We start from the raw sequence: 13,794 nt of genomic DNA on the forward strand, positions 1-13,794 counted from the left end.
TTGATCCTTGTTCATTCTTCATCGTTCATTCATTATTGATAGATGATCCTTGTTCATTCTTCATCGTTCATTCTACAATGCTCATTGATCCTTGTTCATTCTTCATCGTTTATTGTTCATTGATGATTGATCCTTGTTTATTCTTCATCGTTCATTCATTATGGATCATTGATCCTTGTTCATTCTTCATCGTTCATTCTTCAATGATCATTGATCCTTGTTCATTCTTCATCCTTCATTCATTATTGATCATTGATCCTTGTTCATTCTTCATCGTTCATTCTTCATTGATCATTTATCCTTGTTCATTCTTCATCGTTCATTCTTAAATGATCATTGATCCTTGTTCAATCGTCATTGTTCATTCATTATTGATCATGGATCCTTTTTCATTCTTCATCGTTCATTTTTCAATGATCATTGATCCTTGTTCATTTTTCATCGTTCATTCATTATTGATCATTGATCCTTGTTCATTCTTCATCGTTCATTCTACAATGCTCATTGATCCTTGTTCATTCTTCATCGTTCATTGTTCATTGATCATTGATCCTTGTTCTTCTTCAATGATCATTGATCCTTGTTCATTCTTCATCGTGCATTCTTCAATGATCATTGATCCTTGTTCATTTTTCATCGTTCATTCTTCAATAATCATTGATCCTTGTTCATTCTTCATCGTTCATTCATTATTGATCATTGATCCTTGTTCATTCTTCATCGTTCATTCTACAATGCTCATTGATCCTTGTTCATTCTTCATCGTTCATTGTTCATTGATCATTGATCCTTGTTAATTCTTCAATGATCATTGATCCTTGTTCATTCTTCATCGTTCATTCTTCAATGATCATTGATCCTTGTTCATTTTTCATCGTACATTCTTCAATAATCATTGATCCTTGTTCATTCTTCATCGTTCATTCATTATTGATCATTGAACCTTGTTCAATCTTCATCGTTCATTCTACAATGATCATTGATCCTTGTTCATTCTTCATCGTTCATTCATTATTGATAGATGATCCTTGTTCATTCTTCATCATTCATTTTACAATGCTCATTGGTCCTTGTTAATTCTTCATCGTTTATTGTTCATTGATGATTGATCCTTGTTTATTCTTCATCGTTCATTCATTATTGATCATTGATCCTTGTTCATTCTTCATCGTTCATTCTTCAATGATCATTGATCCTTGTTCATTCTTCATCGTTCATTCTACAATACTCATTGATCCTTGTTCATTTTTCATCGTTCATTGTTCATTGATCGTTGATCCTTGTTCATTCTTCATCGTTCATTCATTATTGATAGATGATCCTTGTTCATTCTTCATCGTTCATTCTACAATGCTCATTGATCCTTGTTCATTCTTCATCGTTTATTGTTCATTGATGATTGATCCTTGTTTATTCTTCATCGTTCATTCATTATGGATCATTGATCCTTGTTCATTCTTCATCGTTCATTCTTCAATGATCATTGACCCTTGTTCATTCTTCATCCTTCATTCATTATTGATCATTGATCCTTGTTCATTCTTCATCGTTCATTCTTCATTGATCATTTATCCTTGTTCATTCTTCATCGTTCATTCTTAAATGATCATTGATCCTTGTTCATTCTTCATCGTTCATTCATTATTGATCATTGATCCTTGTTCATTCTTCATCGTTCATTCTACAATGATCATTGATCCTTGTTCATTCTTCATCGTTCATTCTAGAATGCTGATTGATTCTTGTTCATTTTTCATCGTTCATTGTTCATTGATCATTGATCCTTGTTCATTCTTCATCGTTCATTCATTATTGATAGATGATCCTTGTTCATTCTTCATCGTTCATTCTACAATGGTCATTGGTCCTTGTTCATTCTTCATCGTTTATTGTTCATTGATGATTGATCCTTGTTTATTCTTCATCGTTCATTCATTATTGATCCTTGATCCTTGTTCATTCTTCATCGTTCATTCTTCAATGATCATTGATCCTTGTTCATTCTTCATCGTTCATTCTACAATGCTCATTGATCCTTGTTCATTTTTCATCGTTCATTGTTCATTGATCATTGATCCTTGTTCTTTCTTCATCGTTCATTCATTATTGATAGATGATCCTTGTTCATTCTTCATCGTTCATTCTACAATGCTCATTGATCCTTGTTCATTCTTCATCGTTTATTGTTCATTGATGATTGATCCTTGTTTATTCTTCATCGTTCATTCATTATGGATCATTGATCCTTGTTCATTCTTCATCGTTCATTCTTCAATGATCATTGACCCTTGTTCATTCTTCATCCTTCATTCATTATTGATCATTGATCCTTGTTCATTCTTCATCGTTCATTCTTCATTGATCATTTATCCTTGTTCATTCTTCATCGTTCATTTTTAAATGATCATTGATCCTTGTTCATTCCTCATTGTTCATTCATTATTGATCATGGATCCTTTTTCATTCTTCATCGTTCATTTTTCAATGATCATTGATCCTTGTTCATTCTTCATCGTTCATTCATTATTGATCATTGATCCTTGTTCATTCTTCATCGTTCATTCTACAATGCTCATTGATCCTTGTTCATTCTTCATCGTTCATTGTTCAATGATCATTGATCCTTGTTCATTCTTCAATGATCATTGATCCTTGTTCATTCTTCATCGTGCATTCTTCAATGATCATTGATCCTTGTTCATTTTTCATCGTTCATTCTTCAATAATCATTGATCCTTGTTCATTCTTTATCGTTCATTCATTATTGATCATTGATCCTTGTTCATTCTTCATCGTTCATTCTACAATGCTCATTGATCCTTGTTCATTCTCCATCGTTCATTGTTCATTGATCATTGATCCTTGTTCATTCTTCAATGATCATTGATCCTTGTTCATTCTTCATCGTTCATTCTTCAATGATCATTGATCCTTGTTCATTTTTCATCGTACATTCTTCAATAATGATTGATGCTTGTTCATTCTTCATCGTTCATTCATCATTGATCATTGATCCTTGTTCATTCTTCATCGTTCATTCTACAATGATCATTGATCCTTGTTTATTCTTCATCGTTCATTCATTATTGATAGATGATCCTTGTTCATTCTTCATCGTTCATTTTACAATGCTCATTGGTCCTTGTTCATTCTTCATCGTTTATTGTTCATTGATGATTGATCCTTGTTTATTCTTCATCGTTCATTCATTATTGATCATTGATCCTTGTTCATTCTTCATCGTTCATTCTTCAATGATCATTGATCCTTCTTCATTCTTCATCGTTCATTCTACAATGCTCATTGATCCTTGTTCATTTTTCATCGTTCATTGTTCATTGATCATTGATCCTTGTTCATTCTTCATCGTTCATTCATTATTGATAGATGATCCTTGTTCATTCTTCATCGTTCATTCTACAATGCTCATTGATCCTAGTTCATTCTTCATCGTTTATTGTTCATTGATGATTGATCCTTGTTTATTCTTCATCGTTCATTCATTATTGATCATTGATCCTTGTTCATTCTTCATCTTTCATTCTTCATTGATCATTTATCCTTGTTCATTCTTCATCGTTCATTCTTAAATGATCATTGATCCTTGTTCATTCCTCATTGTTCATTCATTCTTGATCATGGATCCTTTTTCATTCTTCATCGTTCATTTTTCAATGATCATTGATCCTTGTTCATTCTTCATCGTTCATTCATTATTGATCATTGATCCTTGTTCATTCTTCATCGTTCATTCTACAATGCTCATTGATCCTTGTTCATTCTTCATCGTTCATTGTTCATTGATCATTGATCCTTGTTCATTCTTCAATGATCATTGATCCTTGTTCATTCTTCATCGTGCATTCTTCAATGATCATTGATCCTTGTTCATTTTTCATCGTTCAATCTTCAATAATCATTGATCCTTGTTCATTTTTCATCGTTCATTCATTATTGATCATTGATCCTTGTTCATTCTTCATCGTTCATTCTACAATGCTCATTGATCCTAGTTCATTCTTCATCGTTCATTGTTCATTGATCATTGATCCTTGTTCATTCTTCAATGATCATTGATCCTTGTTCATTCTTCATCGTTCATTCTTCAATGATCATTGATCCTTGTTCATTTTTCATCGTACATTCTTCAATAATCATTGATCCTTGTTCATTCTTCATCGTTCATTCATTATTGATCATTGATCCTTGTTCATTCTTCATCGTTCATTCTACAATGATCATTGATCCTTGTTCATTCTTCATCGTTCATTCATTATTGATAGATGATCCTTGTTCATTCTTCATCGTTCATTTTACAATGCTCATTGGTCCTTGTTCATTCTTCATCGTTTACTGTTCATTGATGATTGATCCTTGTTTATTCTTCATCGTTCATTCATTATTGATCATTGATCCTTGTTCATTCTTCATCGTTCATTCTACAATGCTCATTGATCCTTGTTCATTCTCCATCGTTCATTGTTCATTGATCATTGATCCTTGTTCATTCTTCAATGATCATTGATCCTTGTTCATTCTTCATCGTTCATTCTTCAATGATCATTGATCCTTGTTCATTTTTCATCGTACATTCTTCAATAATGATTGATGCTTGTTCATTCTTCATCGTTCATTCATCATTGATCATTGATCCTTGTTCATTCTTCATCGTTCATTCTACAATGATCATTGATCCTTGTTTATTCTTCATCGTTCATTCATTATTGATAGATGATCCTTGTTCATTCTTCATCGTTCATTTTACAATGCTCATTGGTCCTTGTTCATTCTTCATCGTTTATTGTTCATTGATGATTGATCCTTGTTTATTCTTCATCGTTCATTCATTATTGATCATTGATCCTTGTTCATTCTTCATCGTTCATTCTTCAATGATCATTGATCCTTCTTCATTCTTCATCGTTCATTCTACAATGCTCATTGATCCTTGTTCATTTTTCATCGTTCATTGTTCATTGATCATTGATCCTTGTTCATTCTTCATCGTTCATTCATTATTGATAGATGATCCTTGTTCATTCTTCATCGTTCATTCTACAATGCTCATTGATCCTAGTTCATTCTTCATCGTTTATTGTTCATTGATGATTGATCCTTGTTTATTCTTCATCGTTCATTCATTATTGATCATTGATCCTTGTTCATTCTTCATCTTTCATTCTTCATTGATCATTTATCCTTGTTCATTCTTCATCGTTCATTCTTAAATGATCATTGATCCTTGTTCATTCCTCATTGTTCATTCATTCTTGATCATGGATCCTTTTTCATTCTTCATCGTTCATTTTTCAATGATCATTGATCCTTGTTCATTCTTCATCGTTCATTCATTATTGATCATTGATCCTTGTTCATTCTTCATCGTTCATTCTACAATGCTCATTGATCCTTGTTCATTCTTCATCGTTCATTGTTCATTGATCATTGATCCTTGTTCATTCTTCAATGATCATTGATCCTTGTTCATTCTTCATCGTGCATTCTTCAATGATCATTGATCCTTGTTCATTTTTCATCGTTCAATCTTCAATAATCATTGATCCTTGTTCATTTTTCATCGTTCATTCATTATTGATCATTGATCCTTGTTCATTCTTCATCGTTCATTCTACAATGCTCATTTATCCTAGTTCATTCTTCATCGTTCATTGTTCATTGATCATTGATCCTTGTTCATTCTTCAATGATCATTGATCCTTGTTCATTCTTCATCGTTCATTCTTCAATGATCATTGATCCTTGTTCATTTTTCATCGTACATTCTTCAATAATCATTGATCCTTGTTCATTCTTCATCGTTCATTCATTATTGATCATTGATCCTTGTTCATTCTTCATCGTTCATTCTACAATGATCATTGATCCTTGTTCATTCTTCATCGTTCATTCATTATTGATAGATGATCCTTGTTCATTCTTCATCGTTCATTTTACAATGCTCATTGGTCCTTGTTCATTCTTCATCGTTTACTGTTCATTGATGATTGATCCTTGTTTATTCTTCATCGTTCATTCATTATTGATCATTGATCCTTGTTCATTCTTCATCTTTCATTCTTCATTGATCATTTATCCTTGTTCATTCTTCATCGTTCATTCTTAAATGATCATTGATCCTTGTTCATTCCTCATTGTTCATTCATTCTTGATCATGGATCCTTTTTCATTCTTCATCGTTCATTTTTCAATGATCATTGATCCTTGTTCATTCTTCATCGTTCATTCATTATTGATCATTGATCCTTGTTCATTCTTCATCGTTCATTCTACAATGCTCATTGATCCTTGTTCATTTTTCATCGTTCATTGTTCATTGATCATTGATCCTTGTTCATTCTTCATCGTTCATTCATTATTGATAGATGATCCTTGTTCATTCTTCATCGTTCATTCTACAATGCTCATTGATCCTAGTTCATTCTTCATCGTTTATTGTTCATTGATGATTGATCCTTGTTTATTCTTCATCGTTCATTCATTATTGATCATTGATCCTTGTTCATTCTTCATCTTTCATTCTTCATTGATCATTTATCCTTGTTCATTCTTCATCGTTCATTCTTAAATGATCATTGATCCTTGTTCATTCCTCATTGTTCATTCATTATTGATCATGGATTCTTTTTCATTCTTCATCGTTCATTTTTCAATGATCATTGATCTTTGTTCATTCTTCATCGTTCATTCATTATTGATCATTGATCCTTGTTCATTCTTCATCGTTCATTCTACAATGCTCATTGATCCTTGTTCATTCTTCATCGTTCATTGTTCATTGATCATTGATCCTTGTTCATTCTTCAATGATCATTGATCCTTGTTCATTCTTCATCGTTCATTCTTCAATGATCATTGATCCTTGTTCATTTTTCATCGTTCATTCTTCAATAATCATTGATCCTTGTTCATTCTTCATCGTTCATTCATTATTGATCATTGATCCTTGTTCATTCTTCATCGTTCATTGTTCATTGATCATTGATCCTTATTCATTCTTCATCGTTCATTGTTTATTGATCATTTATCCTTGTTCATTCTTCATCGTTCATTCTTAAATGATAATTGATCCTTGTTCATTCTTCATTGTTCATTCATTGATGATCATGGATCCTTTTTCATTCTTCATCGTTCATTTTTCAATGATCATTGATCCTTGTTCATTCTTCATCGTTCATTCATTATTGATCATTGATCCTTGTTCATTCTTCATCGTTCATTCTACAATGATTATTGATCCTTGTTCATTCTTCATCGTTCATTCTAGAATGCTCATTGATTCTTGTTCATTTTTCATCGTTCATTGTTCATTGATCATTGATCCTTGTTCATTGTTCATCGTTCATTCATTATTGATAGATGATCCTTGTTCATTCTTCATCGTTCATTCTACAATGTTCATTCGTCCTTGTTCATTCTTCATCGTTTATTGTTCATTGATGATTGATCCTTGTTTATTCTTCATCGTTCATTCATTATTGATCATTGATCCTTGTTCATTCTTCATCGTTCATTCTTCAATGATCATTGATCCTTCTTCATTCTTCATCGTTCATTCTACAATGCTCATTGATCCTTGTTCATTTTTCATCGTTCATTGTTCATTGATCATTGATCCTTGTTCATTCTTCATCGTTCATTCATTATTGATAGATGATCCTTGTTCATTCTTCATCGTTCATTCTACAATGCTCATTGATCCTAGTTCATTCTTCATCGTTTATTGTTCATTGATGATTGATCCTTGTTTATTCTTCATCGTTCATTCATTATGGATCATTGATCCTTGTTCATTCTTCATCCTTGATTCATTATTGATCATTAATCCTTGTTCATTCTTCATCTTTCATTCTTCATTGATCATTTATCCTTGTTCATTCTTCATCGTTCATTCTTAAATGATCATTGATCCTTGTTCATTCCTCATTGTTCATTCATTCTTGATCATGGATCCTTTTTCATTCTTCATCGTTCATTTTTCAATGATCATTGATCCTTGTTCATTCTTCATCGTTCATTCATTATTGATCATTGATCCTTGTTCATTCTTCATCGTTCATTCTACAATGCTCATTGATCTTTGTTCATTCTTCATCGTTCATTGTTCATTGATCATTGATCCTTGTTCATTCTTCAATGATCATTGATCCTTGTTCATTCTTCATCGTGCATTCTTCAATGATCATTGATCCTTGTTCATTTTTCATCGTTCAATCTTCAATAATCATTAATCCTTGTTCATTTTTCATCGTTCATTCATTATTGATCATTGATCCTTGTTCATTCTTCATCGTTCATTCTACAATGCTCATTGATCCTTGTTCATTCTTCATCGTTCATTGTTCATTGATCATTGATCCTTGTTCATTCTTCAATGATCATTGATCCTTGTTCATTCTTCATCGTTCATTCTTCAATGATCATTGATCCTTGTTCATTTTTCATCGTACATTCTTCAATAATCATTGATCCTTGTTCATTCTTCATCGTTCATTCATTATTGATCATTGATCCTTGTTCATTCTTCATCGTTCATTCTACAATGATCATTGATCCTTGTTCATTCTTCATCGTTCATTCATTATTGATAGATGATCCTTGTTCATTCTTCATCGTTCATTTTACAATGCTCATTGGTCCTTGTTCATTCTTCATCGTTTACTGTTCATTGATGATTGATCCTTGTTTATTCTTCATCGTTCATTCATTATTGATCATTGATCCTTGTTCATTCTTCATTGTTCATTCTTCAATGATCATTGATCCTTGTTCATTCTTCATCGTTCATTCTACAATGCTCATTGATCCTTGTTCATTTTTCATCGTTCATTGTTCATTGATCATTGATCCTTGTTCATTCTTCATCGTTCATTCATTATTGATAGATGATCCTTGTTCATTCTTCATCGTTTATTCTACAATGCTCATTGATCCTTGTTCATTCTTCATCGTTCATTCATTATTGATCATTGATCCTTGTTCATTCTTCATCGTTCATTCTACAATGATTATTGATCCTTGTTCATTCTTCATCGTTCATTCTAGAATGCTCATTGATTCTTGTTCATTTTTCATCGTTCATTGTTCATTGATCATTGATCCTTGTTCATTGTTCATCGTTCATTCATTATTGATAGATGATCCTTGTTCATTCTTCATCGTTCATTCTACAATGCTCATTCGTCCTTGTTCATTCTTCATCGTTTATTGTTCATTGATGATTGATCCTTGTTTATTCTTCATCGTTCATTCATTATTGATCATTGATCCTTGTTCATTCTTCATCGTTCATTCTTCAATGATCATTGATCCTTCTTCATTCTTCATCGTTCATTCTACAATGCTCATTGATCCTTGTTTATTTTTCATCGTTCATTGTTCATTGATCATTGATCCTTGTTCATTCTTCATCGTTCATTCATTATTGATAGATGATCCTTGTTCATTCTTCATCGTTCATTCTACAATGCTCATTGATCCTAGTTCATTCTTCATCGTTTATTGTTCATTGATGATTGATCCTTGTTTATTCTTCATCGTTCATTCATTATGGATCATTGATCCTTGTTCATTCTTCATCGTTCATTCTTCAATGATCATTGATCCTTGTTCATTCTTCATCCTTGATTCATTATTGATCATTAATCCTTGTTCATTCTTCATCTTTCATTCTTCATTGATCATTTATCCTTGTTCATTCTTCATCGTTCATTCTTAAATGATCATTGATCCTTGTTCATTCCTCATTGTTCATTCATTCTTGATCATGGATCCTTTTTCATTCTTCATCGTTCATTTTTCAATGATCATTGATCCTTGTTCATTCTTCATCGTTCATTCATTATTGATCATTGATCCTTGTTCATTCCTCATTGTTCATTCATTATTGATCATGGATCCTTTTTCATTCTTCATCGTTCATTTTTCAATGATCATTGATCCTTGTTCATTCTTCATCGTTCATTGTTCATTGATCATTGATCCTTGTTCATTCTTCAATGATCATTGATCCTTGTTCATTTTTCATCGTACATTCTTCAATAATCATTGATCCTTGTTCATTCTTCATCGTTCATTCATTATTGATCATTGATCCTTGTTCATTCTTCATCGTTCATTCTACAATGATTATTGATCCTTGTTCATTCTTCATCGTTCATTCTAGAATGCTCATTGATTCTTGTTCATTTTTCATCGTTCATTGTTCATTGATCATTGATCCTTGTTCATTGTTCATCGTTCATTAATTATTGATAGATGATCCTTGTTCATTCTTCATCGTTCATTCTACAATGCTCATTCGTCCTTGTTCATTCTTCATCGTTTATTGTTCATTGATGATTGATCCTTGTTTATTCTTCATCGTTCATTCATTATTGATCATTGATCCTTGTTCATTCTTCATCGTTCATTCTTCAATGATCATTGATCCTTCTTCATTCTTCATCGTTCATTCTACAATGCTCATTGATCCTTGTTCATTTTTCATCGTTCATTGTTCATTGATCATTGATCCTTGTTCATTCTTCATCGTTCATTCATTATTGATAGATGATCCTTGTTCATTCTTCATCGTTCATTCTACAATACTCATTGATCCTAGTTCATTCTTCATCGTTTATTGTTCATTGATGATTGATCCTTGTTTATTCTTCATCGTTCATTCATTATGGATCATTGATCCTTGTTCATTCTTCATCGTTCATTCTTCAATGATCATTGATCCTTGTTCATTCTTCATCCTTGATTCATTATTGATCATTAATCCTTGTTCATTCTTCATCTTTCATTCTTCATTGATCATTTATCCTTGTTCATTCTTCATCGTTCATTCTTAAATGATCATTGATCCTTGTTCATTCCTCATTGTTCATTCATTCTTGATCATGGATCCTTTTTCATTCTTCATCGTTCATTTTTCAATGATCATTGATCCTTGTTCATTCTTCATCGTTCATTCATTATTGATCATTGATCCTTGTTCATTCTTCATCGTTCATTCTACAATGCTCATTGATCTTTGTTCATTCTTCATCGTTCATTGTTCATTGATCATTGATCCTTGTTCATTCTTCAATGATCATTGATCCTTGTTCATTCTTCATCGTGCATTCTTCAATGATCATTGATCCTTGTTCATTTTTCATCGTTCAATCTTCAATAATCATTAATCCTTGTTCATTTTTCATCGTTCATTCATTATTGATCATTGATCCTTGTTCATTCTTCATCGTTCATTCTACAATGCTCATTGATCCTTGTTCATTCTTCATCGTTCATTGTTCATTGATCATTGATCCTTGTTCATTCTTCAATGATCATTGATCCTTGTTCATTCTTCATCGTTCATTCTTCAATGATCATTGATCCTTGTTCATTTTTCATCGTACATTCTTCAATAATCATTGATCCTTGTTCATTCTTCATCGTTCATTCATTATTGATCATTGATCCTTGTTCATTCTTCATCGTTCATTCTACAATGATCATTGATCCTTGTTCATTCTTCATCGTTCATTCTAGAATGCTCATTGATTCTTGTTCATTTTTCATCGTTCATTGTTCATTGATCATTGATCCTTGTTCATTCTTCATCGTTCATTCATTATTGATAGATGATCCTTGTTCATTCTTCATCGTTCATTCTACAATACTCATTGATCCTAGTTCATTCTTCATCGTTTATTGTTCATTGATGATTGATCCTTGTTTATTCTTCATCGTTCATTCATTATGGATCATTGATCCTTGTTCATTCTTCATCGTTCATTCTTCAATGATCATTGATCCTTGTTCATTCTTCATCCTTGATTCATTATTGATCATTAATCCTTGTTCATTCTTCATCTTTCATTCTTCATTGATCATTTATCCTTGTTCATTCTTCATCGTTCATTCTTAAATGATCATTGATCCTTGTTCATTCCTCATTGTTCATTCATTCTTGATCATGGATCCTTTTTCATTCTTCATCGTTCATTTTTCAATGATCATTGATCCTTGTTCATTCTTCATCGTTCATTCATTATTGATCATTGATCCTTGTTCATTCTTCATCGTTCATTCTACAATGCTCATTGATCTTTGTTCATTCTTCATCGTTCATTGTTCATTGATCATTGATCCTTGTTCATTCTTCAATGATCATTGATCCTTGTTCATTCTTCATCGTGCATTCTTCAATGATCATTGATCCTTGTTCATTTTTCATCGTTCAATCTTCAATAATCATTAATCCTTGTTCATTTTTCATCGTTCATTCATTATTGATCATTGATCCTTGTTCATTCTTCATCGTTCATTCTACAATGCTCATTGATCCTTGTTCATTCTTCATCGTTCATTGTTCATTGATCATTGATCCTTGTTCATTCTTCAATGATCATTGATCCTTGTTCATTCTTCATCGTTCATTCTTCAATGATCATTGATCCTTGTTCATTTTTCATCGTACATTCTTCAATAATCATTGATCCTTGTTCATTCTTCATCGTTCATTCATTATTGATCATTGATCCTTGTTCATTCTTCATCGTTCATTCTACAATGATCATTGATCCTTGTTCATTCTTCATCGTTCATTCTAGAATGCTCATTGATTCTTGTTCATTTTTCATCGTTCATTGTTCATTGATCATTGATCCTTGTTCATTGTTCATCGTTCATTCATTATTGATAGATGATCCTTGTTCATTCTTCATCGTTCATTCTACAATGCTCATTCGTCCTTGTTCATTCTTCATCGTTTATTGTTCATTGATGATTGATCCTTGTTTATTCTTCATCGTTCATTCATTATTGATCATTGATCCTTGTTCATTCTTCATCGTTCATTCTTCAATGATCATTGATCCTTCTTCATTCTTCATCGTTCATTCTACAATGCTCATTGATCCTTGTTCATTTTTCATCGTTCATTGTTCATTGATCATTGATCCTTGTTCATTCTTCATCGTTCATTCATTATTGATAGATGATCCTTGTTCATTCTTCATCGTTCATTCTACAATACTCATTGATCCTAGTTCATTCTTCATCGTTTATTGTTCATTGATGATTGATCCTTGTTTATTCTTCATCGTTCATTCATTATGGATCATTGATCCTTGTTCATTCTTCATCGTTCATTCTTCAATGATCATTGATCCTTGTTCATTCTTCATCCTTGATTCATTATTGATCATTAATCCTTGTTCATTCTTCATCTTTCATTCTTCATTGATCATTTATCCTTGTTCATTCTTCATCGTTCATTCTTAAATGATCATTGATCCTTGTTCATTCCTCATTGTTCATTCATTCTTGATCATGGATCCTTTTTCATTCTTCATCGTTCATTTTTCAATGATCATTGATCCTTGTTCATTCTTCATCGTTCATTCATTATTGATCATTGATCCTTGTTCATTCTTCATCGTTCATTCTACAATGCTCATTGATCTTTGTTCATTCTTCATCGTTCATTGTTCATTGATCATTGATCCTTGTTCATTCTTCAATGATCATTGATCCTTGTTCATTCTTCATCGTGCATTCTTCAATGATCATTGATCCTTGTTCATTTTTCATCGTTCAATCTTCAATAATCATTAATCCTTGTTCATTTTTCATCGTTCATTCATTATTGATCATTGATCCTTGTTCATTCTTCATCGTTCATTCTACAATGCTCATTGATCCTTGTTCATTCTTCATCGTTCATTGTTCATTGATCATTGATCCTTGTTCATTCTTCAATGATCATTGATCCTTGTTCATTCTTCATCGTTCATTCTT

The sequence above is a fragment of the Amaranthus tricolor genome, chromosome 2, assembly GCF_026212465.1.
Source record: "Amaranthus tricolor cultivar Red isolate AtriRed21 chromosome 2, ASM2621246v1, whole genome shotgun sequence".
Taxonomy (NCBI): Eukaryota; Viridiplantae; Streptophyta; class Magnoliopsida; order Caryophyllales; family Amaranthaceae; genus Amaranthus; species Amaranthus tricolor.